This window comes from Cebus imitator, unplaced genomic scaffold (genome assembly GCF_001604975.1).
Source record: "Cebus imitator isolate Cc_AM_T3 unplaced genomic scaffold, Cebus_imitator-1.0 Scaffold307, whole genome shotgun sequence".
In the NCBI taxonomy this organism is placed as follows: domain Eukaryota; kingdom Metazoa; phylum Chordata; class Mammalia; order Primates; family Cebidae; genus Cebus; species Cebus imitator.
Genome location: NW_016107622.1, coordinates 2,207,001 through 2,222,401, shown reverse-complemented (window position 1 = coordinate 2,222,401; position 15,401 = coordinate 2,207,001). Strand labels below are relative to the sequence as shown.

General features: G+C 41.6%; 1 long non-coding RNA gene across 2 annotated transcripts in view; it reads left to right on the top strand.

Moving 5' to 3' along the window:
• LOC108285810 overlaps positions 1-8,414 on the top strand; it is a 307,857-nt gene extending 299,443 nt beyond the window's left edge. For both annotated transcript variants that reach the window (XR_001817710.2, XR_005196135.1), the window contains one exon: positions 7,241-8,414. This is a non-coding gene — a long non-coding RNA (uncharacterized LOC108285810). The remainder of the gene's footprint in view (positions 1-7,240) is intronic.
• The last annotated feature ends 6,987 nt before the right edge of the window (positions 8,415-15,401 follow it).

Below are 15,401 nucleotides of genomic sequence, written 5' to 3'. Positions count from 1 at the left end.
AAAATAATTTCATAATTTTCCTTATAACAAAATTAAGAAAGCAAAAGAATTTAAAAAGCAGCCTTATCTTCCTACCAGAAAGAATCCCATTGTCCCTTTTCTCTCTCTGTTAAGCACATATCTTCTCTAGAATACAGAAATATTCTAGAGATCATTGATGCATTTGAGGGAAACTGAAAACAAAACAAACAAAAGCATTAAATAGTAAAATAACAGCAAAGTGAAACTGATTTAAGACAATCAACAGTTTCCTATGTATTCTCTAAACATAAGCTTTCTCTCGCTTTGGTAGATAGAATGAATCTGGGAAGGGACTGGTGTCCTCTCCTCCTCCCTCCTTCTCCTCCTTTCTCCCTGACTCCCTTTTAAAAGCAAGTTGCATTGAACACAGCAGGGAGGTCTGATGGGAGACACTGGTGGGGCTCCTTGCTGCAGGATGAGGATGAAACACGCACAGCAGGGAAACATACACAATGCGCATCAAACCCCAGCACCGGGAAGGCACAGAGGGGCTGTTCAGGAAAGCGTGCCGATGATGACTTATTATTTAGTCTTAAACCAAAAAGCAGGGCAGCCCCTTTTGGAAAACAAACAGGAGCAGTGAACCAGTGTCACCGGGTTCACAGGCAGCTGCCAGCTGCACGCAGCGGCAAGTCAACCAGAAATTCAACTAAGCAGTTTCCAGGATTTCATGGGAAGGATGACGATTCCTGAGAGTCCGTGCTCCCCTCTGGGGAAATGGGCCACTTGGGCCCCATATGTGCGGGTCTTTTCCGGACTCAGGCCTGCGTCAGCATCCCTGGCCCCGGAGCCTGCGCCCTCATCATTGCATAAGAGCCTGTGAGGCCTCGGAGCCCACGCGCTTGTCATCGGCACCCCCTGCTGGACCGTAGGGAAATGGCGCCTTTGCGGCCATCTCCTTGCCCCAGGCTGTAGGCTGTCTCCACGTTATTTTCTCCCTGTGCCACCACGAAAGAGGAATTTTCTACAGAGAAGGAAAAGAAATGAACCTTACCGCCGTAGCACAAAGCATAGCCTGGAGCCCCAGCCAATATATTATTTCCTTGGGAGGAACGGCTGATCTCAGCAGTTTATTCGCACGGGCTCCAGTCTTTTCCTTATACCCTTGCACCTGCATGATGGAGAGGCCAGGCCCCAGCCTGACAAAGCAGAGAAGGGACCAGATAGGATTTCTCAGTGCGTGGAGAAATGTGAAGGGGCAAGGTCTGCAGCCTTCTCTTGCTTTTAACTCGAATCCTGTTATAGAAGCAGAAAGACCCAGAGATGGCAGAGATGTCCTAAATTTCCTTCTTCCCTGTTTACTCCTTTAAACAACCCAGCAAACTGCCTGTCACATCTCCAGAATTCCATCGGCCTCCCTTGAAGTGTAAGTTGTTACCCTCACCTGGCCATACACATTTTAGAGATATTCAGACCTGCCTCAAAATCTTCTCTGCCCAAGCGTTAGAACTCCTGAGCTTGGTTGGGCGGCAGCCGCAGTTTCCCATACCACCATGCACACTCCCTAGAGAAAGGTGGTACCATTATTGTTCAGCTGAGAGAAAGTTAGTCATGCTACCGTCTTCCCTTTGTTCAGTTTGAGTCAGATGTGCTGCATGTGTTGCCTGAGCAGTGGCTAAATTCGTGGTCAGTGGGGCTGAGCAGAGAAGGAAGGGCTGTCAGTCATGGGCAGTCCAAGGGCGCAGGTCTGCTGGGGGGCTTTCCTGAAAGCAGCCCCTCTGAAGTGTTCAGGGTAGCCTTGCCTTTTAATTTTAGTACACATTATTCATGCTCTCCTCTTCTCATGATTCTCAATCTTAGCTGCACTTTCAAATCACCCAGGGAGCTTTTAAAAATCACTGATGCTCAGGCTCTGCCCCAGACTCATTCATTCGGAATCTCTGAAGATGGGACCACAGCACTGCATCTGTTTTTTATGTTATATTATTTTATTTTTTAGAATCTCAGATGACTATAATCATCAGCCAAGATTGAGAACCACTGCCTTCATCTCTCTCTATCCACCTTGTAGGGTGTGACCTTAAACAAAGTAGGAACTACTAAGTAATGTTTGATGAATGAATGAGTGAGTAAATATATGAATTAATGGATTAATGAATGAATGAAGCCTGGGAAGGACCAAAACAGATGAATAATCCTTTATGGCAAATATGGGGGAAAATGTGATTAATGAATTAATTACGAACTAAAAGTTAGCCATGCAACAAAAGCAGTCACCAAACTAGAGGTGGACCACTCAGTGGACAGGCTGAAGAGGAAGAGCTGGCTCTTCCTCTTTATTTAACATTGACGGGAAAAGGCCTCAAAGGAACCTGGGTTTATTGTTGGAACTGGTCTGGTAAAATTCTCTTTTTGGAAGACAGCAGGACAGGGAGGAGGCAGAGAGTGGGAAGTAATTGAACTCATGTAGCTGTCACAGAAGAGGATGGCAGTGTCACTTGTGTTTCAGGGAGTCAGGCCCAAAGCGGCCCTTGCTGTGCACACAGAGCATATAGAACTCACAGTGCCCTGGGGTGACAGGCAGAGGACAAGTTGCCATGTGCTTGGAGAAGGCAGGACACAAACCCACCAAAGAGGCTCAGGAACAAGAATGCATATGTGAGAAGTCTACGCAAGTCCAGTTTCTCACCCTAACTAGAAAATGAACTCTTTGAGACCAGAAATAATACCTTTCTCCAACCTTTTCTGAAAAGTTTCTATTTCTCCAAGTATATGGGAGGAGACTGAATTCTAAAATAAATGTGAGCAAGAGGGGAACCAACAGGAAAATTAAGGACAGCATATTAATCAGGGTTCTCTAGAGGGACGGGACTAATAGGATAGATGCATATATAAAAGGGAGTTTATTAAGGAGAACTGACTCACGATCACAAGGTGAAGTCCTACAACAGGCTGTGAGCAAGCTGAGGAGCAAGGAAGCCAGTCCAAGTCCCAAAACCTCAAAAGTAGGGGAGCCGACAATGCAGCCTTCCAACTGTGGCCGAAGGCCCAAGAGCCTCGGCAAACCACTGGTGTAGGTCCAAGAGTCCAACAGCTGAAGAACCTTGAGTCCAATGTTTGAGGGCAGGAAGCATCCAGCATGGGAGAAAGATGGAGGTCAGAAGACTCAGGAAGTCAAGACCTTCTACATTCCTCTGCCTGCTTTTATCCTAGATGTGCTGGCAACTCATTAGATGATGGTGCACACCCAGACTGAGAGTGGGTCGGCCTCTCCCAGTCCACTGACTCCAGTGTTAATCCCCTTTGGCAACACCCTCACAGACACACCCAGGGACAATACTTTGCATCCTTAAATCCAGTCAAGTTGACACTCAGTATTAATCATCACAGACAGAATGCAAATTCATGAGTTTGCAAACTGGTATAAGATTCATGCAGCGAAAGGTGGCAACCATCTGGGCCAGGATATGGCTAGAAAGAAGCCAAGTAATTAAGTCATACCCAGAAGGAAAATCAGTTACAGGGTAGGACTAGGTTGGCTCTCAGGGGATTGTGTCTCCAGGGTTTCAGCTCATCCGTTTTCACAAACAACTAATATGATTTCTCTTCTCACTGTTAGAGTCTCCGTATTCAAACTAGAATTAATAACAGAGTTTCTCTCCAAAGCTGGCACGAAGCAATGCATCTTATTGCCCACGACACAAAGGCTTGGTTTATAATTCTAAAGATTCAAATCTCTCCGTAGCTAACATTTCAAATGTAGCTGGTTTGCTGACTGCCTTTGAGTTGTCAGATAAAACCTAAAGTTCTGGGAGAAAGTTATGTTTCTACCCTGGGGGAGGCAGGGGACTTTTGGTGAGGTCTTAGATGCTCACACATATCCTTTAATTTGCCATACATTATTAGCCTGGTCCAGTCTAATTACATAATTCCTGTATTATTATAATACAAATTCTGGATGCTCATACGATGCGAAGCTTCTTCCTTTTCCTAGCATTGGCCTAACCAGGCCCGAGAGACCTGGGGGGAGGCTGGAAGCACAGTTGGCTTTCTCCCCACTTCCTGGTTACACGTCTGTCCTAACTTGCTGGTTACCTTTGAAAACTTTCTCTGGAGTTAGGTCCAGAGTGATAGAGTGATAGAATCTGGAGAAAGAATGAATGGTTGGAGGCTGGTACACTTGTCATTCATGCTGGTGCCCTCTGGCCAACTAGATGGTTAAAGCTCTCTGATGGAATATTGGTTGTGAATGTTTGGTGGTCCTTGACCTACAGCTCCCTGGAAGTGGGAAAGGTGTGTTGCCCATCATCTGGCAGTCAGCTAGGATGTCCAGCTCAGCCACTGAACTCACAGTATTCCACTCATCTCTTAGCAGCTGCTATGGGCTACATGTCTATGTTCCCCAGAATTCATATAAGGAAGCCTAAATCTCCCCAGGATCGTGGTATCTGCAGGTGGCACTTTTGGGAAGTAATTAGAGGTCATGCAGGTAGAGTCCTCAAGACTGGGATTAGTGTCCTTATAAAAGAGATGGATGAATGAATTAAGAAAATATGCATGCTCTCTCTCTCTCTCTCTCTCTCTATATATATATATATATATATATACACATATATATATATATACACATACATATATATATATATATACACATATATATATGGGTGTGTGTGTGTGTGTATGTATATATGTATATGTGTATATATGTGTATATATATATATATATATACACACACAAATATATACAATGCATTACATATATATGCAACAGACTATTATTCAGCCTTAAAAAAGAAGAAAATTCTGACATTTGTGATGACATCAATGAACCTGGAAAATATACTAAGTAAAAGATACAGAAAGACAAAAACTGTATGCTATCATTCATACATTTAATCTTAAAAAGTTAAACTCACAGAAACAGAAAGCAGAAGGGCAGAAGGGTAGTTGCCAGGAATGCTGGGGTCTGGAGGAAATGGGGAAATGTCTCTTAAAGGGTACAAATTTTTTCACTCATTAGATGAATACGTTCTACGGACCTAATATATACCATGGTGACTATAATTAATGTATAATTGAAATTTTCTAAGAGAATAGATCTTAAGCATTCTCATCACAAATTTAAAAAAGATAACCAAGTGAGGCGATGGATATGTTAATTCACTTCATTGTGACAATCTCTTGGTGACTTGGTTTGTATCTGTGTTCCCACCAAATCTCATGTTGAATTGTAGTTGGAGGTGGAGCCTGGTGGGAGGTAATTGGATCATGGGGCAGATTCTCATGAATGGTTTAGCACCATCCCCTTGGTGCTGTTCTTGTGGTGGTGTATTAGTCCATTCTCATGCTAATAAAGACATACCAGAGGCTGGGTAATTTATTTTAAAAAACGAACTTTAATGGACCCGCAGTTCCATGTGGCTGGGGAGATCTCACAATGATGGCAGAAGATGAGGGAAGAGCAACGTCCTGTCTTACATGGAGGCAGGCCAGAGAGCTTGTGCAGGGGAACTTTCATGGATAAAACCATCAGATCTTATGAGATGTATTCACTACCATGAGAACAGTATGGGGGTAACTGCTTCCATGATTCAATTATCTCCACCTGGTCACACCCTTGACACATGGGGATTATTACAATTCAAGATGAGATTTGGGTGGGGACACGGTCAAAGCATATCAGATGGTGAGTGAGTTCTCACGAGATCTGGCTGTTTAAAAATGTGCAGCACCTCCCGCCTCCCTCTCTCTCTTGCTCCTGCTCCTGTTATGTGAGGTGCCTTGCTCCTCCTTTGCCTTCCACTGTGGCTGGAAATTTCCTGAGGCTTCCCCAGCAGCAGAAGCCACCATGCTTCCTGTATGGCCTGCAGAACCATGAGCCAATTAAACTTTTTAAAATATAAATTACCTAGTCTCGGTTATTTCTTTATAGCAGTGAGAGAATGGATGAATACACTTGGCAATGTACATGTATTTCAAAACATCACATCATATACCATAAATATAAACAATGTTTCTTTCCAATGATAACTCAGTAAAGCTAGACAAAATAAAATGTGAATGAAGTAAAATGAATAGAAAGGTAAAAGAGGTAGACACAAGAGAGCTTGCCTTCTTGCTCTCCCTGTCTGCTCTCCACCATATGAGGATGCAATGAGAAGATGGCCATCTGAAAACCAGAAAGCAGGTCCTCACCAGTCATCTGATCTACAGGCACCTCCATCTTGGATTTCTCTGCATAGAACTGGAAGAAATAAATTTCTGCGCTTCACGCCACACAGTCTATGTGGTATTTTGTTAGAGCTGCCCAAGCTGACTAAGACGGGGTCATATTGTGGCTCCAGGCATTTCCCATGAGTGAGTCTTTTTTTCAGACTATGTCAAGTCAACTCCCCTCCATGTTCACACTTCTGAAAATCTCAGTCCTTTTCCTTGCTGGGGTGAGAGGAAGCCAGCCCTTTAATGCCTCTTGTTCTGCTATGTGGGGCTTATGCATGTGACCTCTCACCTTTTGACTTTGCAGATATCTCTCAGAATTTAGTCCATATATTCTCCATATTCCAGAACACACAGGTCAGACTCTCCCAAGAGTTTCTTTAAAACCTCTCTCACTTGGGCTTATGGGGCGAATGTACTTATCCCTTTCCCTATGTTGAGAGCATTCAGACAACACAAAAACTAACTTCAGATAAGTTCTCTGGACCTTTTCACCTAATTTCTCATAAAATTTGCAAGTGAGGTCTAGCACCTCACTTTAAAATATAAAGGGTTCTTGGCACCTGCTGTAATTTAAAAATATTTCTACAATTTTTTTTGAGGCAGAGTCTCACTCTGTCACTCAGGCTAGAGCACAGTAGCTCGATCTCGGCTCACTGCAACCTCTGCCTCCTGAGTTTGAGCTATTCTCCTGCCTCAGCCTCTCAAGTAGCTGGGACTACAGGCGCATACCACCACACCCAGCTAAGTTTTGTATATTTAGTAGAGACGGGGTTTCACCATGTTGGCCAGGATGGTCTTTATCTCTTGACCTCATGATCTGCCTTTCTCGGCCTCCCGAGGTGCTGGGATTACAGGCATAACCCACCATGCCTGGCCCTATACATTTTTTATACTCCTCCCTTTAAGAAGTGGAGTCTAATTCCCTTAACTTTGAGTATAGGCTGGTCTTGGTAAATTGCTTCTAGCAAACAGAATAAAAAGAAAATGATGTATGAGACTTCTAAAATTAGCTGGTAAAAGGCCTTTTGACTTCCTGCTTACTCTCTTTTTTCTCTTTTAGATCGTTTGCTCCAGGGGAAGCCAGCTGCCATGGCTTGCACACAGTCAACCCCCTGGAGAGGTTCCTGTGGTAAGGAACCAGGGCTCCTGGCAATAACTTCTGAGTGAGCCACCTTGAGAATGGATTTTCCAGCCCAGTCAAGCTTTTAGATGACTGTGACCTCTCCCAGTATCTTTACTCAACTTCTGGAGATCCCAAGCTACAACCCCTCAGTTAAGCTATTCCAAAATTCCTGACTCACAGAAACTGAGATACAATAAAGGTCACAGTTAAGCTCTTGATGTTCTATCTTATTCCATCAAATAGGAACTTCATCTTTTGAGAAGCACCAGGGAGAGCAGCCTATGCCTGGCGGAAGCTGCCCATGCCCCACTGATACACAGTACTTCCTGTTCTGCTCAGTACTCCTGCTTTTTTCTGCAAACAACTGTGATTCTCCACCTGGGAGCTTCCTCTGGCCACAGGAGCCTGCTTACCTGAATTGGACACCCCAGAAGTACTGGTGAGTTATAGCTTCCAGAAGCAGCTCTCTTCCAGTGAAGGAAAGGGCTGGCAGAAAATTACTTCAGCTGCCTCTGCTCGTATGTGGAGCAGTGTTAAGACACGCTCCACGCAGTAACTCAGGGCTCCCAGCAAGATAAAGCCCCACTTGTGCACAGTAGTAAGTTGCCCATGGATGCCGGCATCACCTTCCTTCCCTGCTGTGCCTCACTTCCCACTCCTCTGCCAGTGCTTCCTGGAATCATCTCCCTCATCAATCATCTGTTCCTAAATTCTGTCTGAGTCTGTTTCTGAGGAAACCCAACCTGAGTCATTATCCCTCTTCCCCTCTCACACTCGCTTCACTGGGGGAGGATGGATTAAGTTGATTGGTGACTTTGGGTGAAGGAGTTTGCATTGGGAGTATGTGACTCAGGTGAGGTTGGGCTCTCTTTCTTCAGAGCGAAGTGCATTCAGATTCGATATGTATCCTGTCTTCAGGAAGCCCTATGCTCTGCTCATCCAACAGCATGATTACGAAGGTACGCTCTGCCTTTGCAAGGGGAAGGCCTGAGATTTGCAGTTGGCAAGCTCAGTGGGAGCTGGATGTTTTATGTAACTTGACTGTGGATATAGATCAATCATGCTTTTCAATTCAGTCCTCCTCTCTCTAATAAACTGCTGTCATGAGCCCCATTTGGCTAATTGTTATCTAGTTTCTTAAGTTGTTTTAGTACTCAGGAAAGGTAAGAAACATCATTTTTTTTTTTAATTTGTGACCTAAATCTTCAAATACATATAAAACAGAGGAGGAATGAAAAGTCTAATTTAGAAGCAATTTCAAGTGACCAACAAAATTCGTTGTAGAACATTATGTATGCCAATGAGCAGTTTTTTGTTTATAAAAGGAAAACTCAGTAATCCTTAGTAAAAGATCGTGTTAGCTGTCTCAGGTAACCAAGTCCTATAAAAACTGAAAGGGGAAAATCGTTAACATGACAGGAAACAAGTGTGTAAGTCATGCATCTGTGCATCTAACGCTGTTAGCAGAACTCTGGTTCGTAGTTCTGGAATGATGTCAGAATTTTTAGCTTCATGAAACGAAACATTTCTTTTCTTGCTGTGAATTTCTTTTTTTTCACACAAAGAAAAGTCCGTCATCACAAGCTTCTGAGTACTTTTTAGTCAAGATGGTGTTTAGCATTTACTTTTTAGCTGCGTTAAGCTAAATCTACTGCGCTCCCAACCATCCCCACTACTATTTCTTCCCTATGATCAAATAATTAGATAAATAAATAGATGAAAGCTTTTTTGAAATAAAAAGAATGTTGCCCACTCAAAATTTACATTTTCTTTGAAAGAAATGGAATGGAAACGCACAGTAGAAGCTAGAGCGGAATCTGTGGATATATTGACTTCGGGGAACAGAAACAAGCATTTGAATTCTGTGGGGTGTTAGAGACCAAACACACCTTGCAGAAGGCAGGGAATAAAAGCCAGAGTCACGGTGCCAAACTGGATGCCTGGGAGGAATTCTCTCTCCTATACAAGATGCCTCAGTCAGAGTCTTATCAGGCTGAGAAAGGAGCCTGCTCACTGTCGAGGTCTATGATTTTTGGAAGCTGTAAGATATGGGCAAGGATGTGGTAAACCAGTACCTGGGACAAGCCACTTGCTTCCTCCAAGCACAGACCTCTGATTTCTCTGGTATAGTTTCTGGTAGGAACACTAGGCTGACAGGGTAAGATCTGGGACCAGTTAGAAGGAAACTGTAAAACTTCTATGCCACACGAGGAATGCTGAAGTCAGAGAGAGAGGGTAAGTATTTACATTCAAGTTAAGCCTGCAAACTAAAGTTCTACTGCTATCAAGGAAAAATATTGCTAAGAAAGGGATCCAACAAATTCAACATGGAAGCCCAACTATTTATTGTCAATGAGATGCAAGTAATAGAACACTCTGAATAATATCAAAACATAATTGTGGGCCAGGTACGGTGGCTCATGCCTGTAATCCCAGCACTTTGGGAGGCCAAGGGAGGCGGATCATCTGAGGTCAGGAGTTCAAGATCAGCCCGGCCAAAATGAAAAAACCCCATCTCTACTAAAAACACAAAAATTAGCTTGGCATGGCTGTAATCCCAGCTACTCAGGAGGCTGAGAGAGGAGAATTACTTGAACCCAGGAGGCAGAGGTTGCAGTGAGCCATGATTGTGCCACTGTGCTCCAGCCTGGGCGACAGAGCAAGACTCTGTCTCAAATAATAACAACAATAATAATTCTGTTTACTATCTAGACATTGTTTTAAGAACTTTACATGTATCATATCATTTGATAAAAGCAATAGCATTATAAAGTAGCTACCAGTATCTTCATCTCATAAATGAGGATACAGGGCAGAACGGTTAGGAAACCAACTCTAGGACTCACAACTTGTTACTGTGAGTCCTAGTGCAGAAATAACACATGCCACAAGAACAAGAAGTTATCAACAAGAAAGCATGAAATTAAAATATGAAATTGTGAAATTAAAAGAAAGAATAATAATAGGTGTATATGGAAAAGAACTCATTGTAAATAACATATATTTTTGAAACCATGGTCAGGAAAATATCCTCAGGAGAGGATAAACTTCAACTAGACATAGATGAAGGATAATTTATTGAAGTAGTAATGGGTAATTTACTTAGACTTTGGTGTGGCAAGATAAATCAAATATATGAAGCATATGTTAACGGTCATGGTGAATAGAAAGAGAGTCTCCAAATTGTATCTTATAGAAATTCAGACACTAGACACTTGAGAGAATGCCTAAGAAATCACTATTTGAAGAGGCATCAGTTGAGAAATTTCCAAAAGCAAACAGAGATGTAATTTCTTAGATTAAAAGCACATACTGAGTGCTGATCAGGATAAACAGAAATGTACTCACACCTATACATATTGGAATGAAATTGCAGAACAAGGATAAAGATAATATCTTAAAAGCAGCCAGAGAGCAAAAAAAAAATCATGTTATATACAAAACAAGATTAGACCGACGTCAGGCATCTTATCAGCAAAAGTGGATGCCAAAAGTCAATGAAGTAATATCCTCCAAAGGCCATAGGAATTCAGCCATCTCCCCAGAGTTCCCTCTGTGGTCAAACTCTCCTTCAAGGGTAATATAAGGTTTGAGGAAGTTTGCAACTGTGGACTTACTAAAATCATTAGCGAAGGGTTACTATTAAATGCTAATATAAGAAAAAATTCAGCCCAGAGGAAATGAGTAGAATTCCAAACAATGCAGTGAGCAGGAAAATTGTTTAAACATATCAGGAAAAGCTGAGCTGTGTGTATTCATGAGCTTTGCTAGTCTGTTAAAATGCTGATATGTAAGAGTCTTCAATTATACATCCCTGCAGGTTTTTCTGAGAGATGAAAGTTATTTTATTTAAAATTTACAATAAAAACTGTATTAGGAGCAATAGTGACAGAGAAATACAAGTGTGTTTATGCTACTGTTTTTTAAGGGAAAAGAGAATAGTTTTATACTAAAGTAGTGCCAATCCGTCCTAGACTATGAAAGAGCTTAATGAAGAAAAAGCTTGGAAAGTAAATTTTACTTGCCTTGTTGTATAATACCTAAGTCAAAAAGTAGTCATAGTATAGTTTAAAATTTTGGCATACTAAAATTTTGGATGAACTTAATCTAATGAAGTTTCTGTGTGTCAGCATACTTAAAACATACATCTAAGTGAAAAAATGATTTTGTAGCATATATAATAATGACTTTAAAATTTATATAATAATATAACTTTAAAACTAAATATATATTATTATATATATATTATATATATATATATATAATATATATTAAGTTTTAAAGTCGTGATAAACATAGGTAAAACTCATATAATCACTTAACTCAAAAATATATCAAAACCATCATCCCTAAATTTCTACTTTCATGCCCTGAGAAACCCTGTATGTACACTTCCTAAATGTAAACTTCCTAAATGTAACCACTATTCTAATTTTTAACACTGTGGTTTTGTTCTCAAATTTCATATTAATGAAATAATCCAATATGCATTCTGTGATGTCTTCATTTTGTGCAACATTAAATTCATGATATTAATGTTTTTGGTCTGTGTTCAACTATCTTTGGAAGAAAGTGCTATCTGTCTATCTGTGTCTATCAACTCTTTATTTTAAAGTCATATTTTATTAAATTAGCCAGGATACATGAAGCCTATGTTAATAAAAAAAGGTTAATAAAACACCTGAAAGAAGCTCAGTGAATAAACACATATTGTTTATTTCCCGTTTATGTAAAATCCCTGTAGGTTAGGTGAGTCTTCATAGCTATTGGCCTCCAAATGTGACTCGGAGATGCACACTGCTTAGATCTCATAGTTCTGACATTTCAATCTGTGGCCTTCACATTTGCTGCCAATGGAGAAGCAAAATGATATGGTTTGACTGTGTCCCTACCCAAATCTCATCTTAAATTATAGTTCCTGTAATCCCTTCATGTTGTGGGAGGGACCCAGTGGAGATAATTGAATCATGGAGGCAGTTTCGCCCCTGCTGTTCTCATGATGATGAGTTAGTTCTCATGAAATCTGATGATTTTATAAGGAGCTCCCCTGTTCTCTGGGGACTTATTCTTCTCTTTCCTGCTGCCATATGAAGAAGAATCTGTTTGCTTCCCCTTCCACCATGATTATAAGTTTCCTGAGTCTTCCCAGCCATGCTGAACTGTGAGAGGTTTAACCCTCTTTCCTTTATAAATTACCCATGTATTTGTATTCCTTTATAAATATACCCATGTACATTTGGGTATGTCTGTATTAGCAGCATGAGAATGGACTAATACAGTAAATTGGCACCAGTAGGGTGAGGTGCTGTTGTAAAGATACCCTAAACTGTGGAAGTGATTTGGGAACTACGTAAGAGGCAGAGGCTGGAATAATTTGGAGGGCTCAGAAGAAGATAGGAAAACGTAAGAAAGTTTGGAACTTCTTAGAGACTTGTAAATGGCTTTGACCAAAATGCTAATAGTCATATGGACAATACAGTCCAGGTAGAAGTGGTCTCAGATGGAGATGAGAAACTTGTTGAAAACTGGAGTAAAGGTGATGCTTTTTATGCTTTAACAAAGAGACTGGCTGCTTTTTGGCCCTGCCCTAGAGATCTATGGAACTTGAACTTAAGCGAGATGATTTATGGTATCTGGCAGAAGAAATTTCTAAGCAGCAAAGCATTCAAGAGGGAGCAGAGCATAAAAGTTTGAAAAATTTGCAGCCTGACAATGCGGTTGAAAAGAAAAACCCATTTTCTCGGGGTAAATTCAAATTGCTGCCAGCAGCAGCAATTTGCATAAGTAATGAGAAACCAAATGCTAATTGCCAGGACAATGGGGAAAATGTCTCCAGGGCATGCCAGAGACCATCCTGGCAGCCCCTTCCATCACAAGCCTAGAAACCTAGGAAGGAAAAATGGTTTCTTGGGCCAGTTCCAGGGCCCCCTGCTATTTGCAGCCTGGGAACTTGGTGCCCTGCATCCCAGATGCTCCAGCTGTGGCTAAAGGGGGCCAGGGTACAGCTCATGCAATGGCTTCATAGGGCGCAAGCCCCAAGCCTTGGCAGCTTTCACATAATGTTGGGCCTGTGGCTGCACAGAAGTTGAGAATTAAGGATTGGGAACCTTGGCCTAGATTTCTGAGGATGTATGGAAACACCTGGATGTCCAGGCAGAGGTGTGCTGCAGGGGTAGAGCCCTCATAAAGAACCTCTGTGAGGGCAGTATGGAAGGGAGATGTGGGGCTGGAGTCCCCACTGGAGTATTGCCTAGTAGAGCTGTGAGAAGAGGGCCACTGTCCTCCAGACCCCAGAACGGTCGATCCATTGACAGCTTGCACTAGGCACGTAGAAAAGACATAGACACTCAATGCCAGCCTGAGAAAGAAGCCAGGATGGGGCTATATCCTGCAAAATCACAGAAATGGAGTTCTCCAAGGCCAGGGAGTCCACCTCTTGCATCAGCATGCCTTGGATGTAAGACATGGAGTCAAAGGATATCATTTTGGGATTTCAAGGTTTAATGACTGCCCTATTGGATTTCAGACTTGCATGGGGCCTATAACCCTTTTGTTTTGGTCAATTTATTCCATTTGGAATTTTGGTATTTACCCAATACCTGTAACTCCACTGTATCTAGGAAGTAGCTATCTTGCTTTTGATTTTACAGGCTCTTAGGTAGAAGGGGCTTGCCTTGTCTCTGATGAGACTTTAGACTTGGACTTTTGAGTTAATGCTGGAGTGAGTTAAGACTTCAGGGGATTGTGTTTTGAATAGTGAGGACATGATATTTGGGAGGGGCTGGGGCAGAATGTTATGGTTTGGCTGTGCCACCACCCAAATCTCATCTTGAATTGTAGTTCCCATAATCACCATGGGTCATGGGGTGGACTTGGTGGAGATAATTGAATCATGGGAATGGTTTCTCCCATGCTGTTATTGTGATGGTGAACTAGTTCCTACAAGATCTGATGGTTTTATAAAGGGCTTCCCTCTTTGCTGGGCACTGATTTTTCTCCTTCCTGCCCCCATGTGAAGAAGGATGTGCTTGCTTCTCCTTCTGCCATGGTTTTTAGTTTCCTGAGGCCTCCCCAGCCATGCTGAACTACGAGTCAATTAAACCTTTTTCCTTTATAAATTACCCAGCCTTGGGTGTCCTTATTAGCAGTGTGAGACAGGACTAATAAACAAAGGATTTGAAATCACAAAGAAGTTATTTTGTGCTCCACCATGGAAGTCTCATATGCATCACATCTATCCATATCCATCTGCCACAACTAGCCAAAAAGTCCTTTTTTAAATCTTCCTGGAGATTGGGAAGTATTATCTCTGGATGCCTAGGCAGGAGAGGTGAATCAGACATTGGTGGGCACTAGTGTGTTCTATGATACCTGCCTTAATAAAAATAAGTTTCAGATAAATTTAAATATACATTATAATACTGTAACCACAGTAAAAAATATATTGGCTACTGTTTGTGATAAACTAATGATGGCAAATACACCCTATTTAAGGAAGAAAAGAAACTGATCTGCCATAAAGAAAATGACATATGTAACTACAAAATATGTCACAAAATATTAATATCCCTAATAGACAAATGAGCTCCAATAAATGGATAACAAAAAACCAATAAGCCTGTAGAAAAATGGAGAAAATATATTTGCGGAATATTTATACAGGTGGTAATGAAATTGACAATGATGTTTATCCTCAGCAGTATACAGTAAAATGTTTCACCCACTAGAAACTACAGAAACTTTTCAAATAGATAATTTTATGCTTTAACAAAGAGACTGGCTGCTTTCTACTGGAAGAAATGTAAGCTATAATAACCTTGTGGAAAGTAATCAGATGTAATATATTAAAATTTTATCCATGTATGTCCTGTAATTCAGCAATTCCATGTTAGGGAATCCATACAAAGAAATACTTACACACATGCAGAAGGAGGTAAGTTTAAGAAAGTACACATTTTAGCCAGGCATGGTGTCTCATGCCTGTAATCCCAGCAAATTTGGGAGGTCAAGGTGGGCAGATCATCTGATATCAGGAGTTCAAGATCAGCCTGGCCAACATGGTGAAACCTTGCCTCTACTAAAAATACAAAAAATTAGT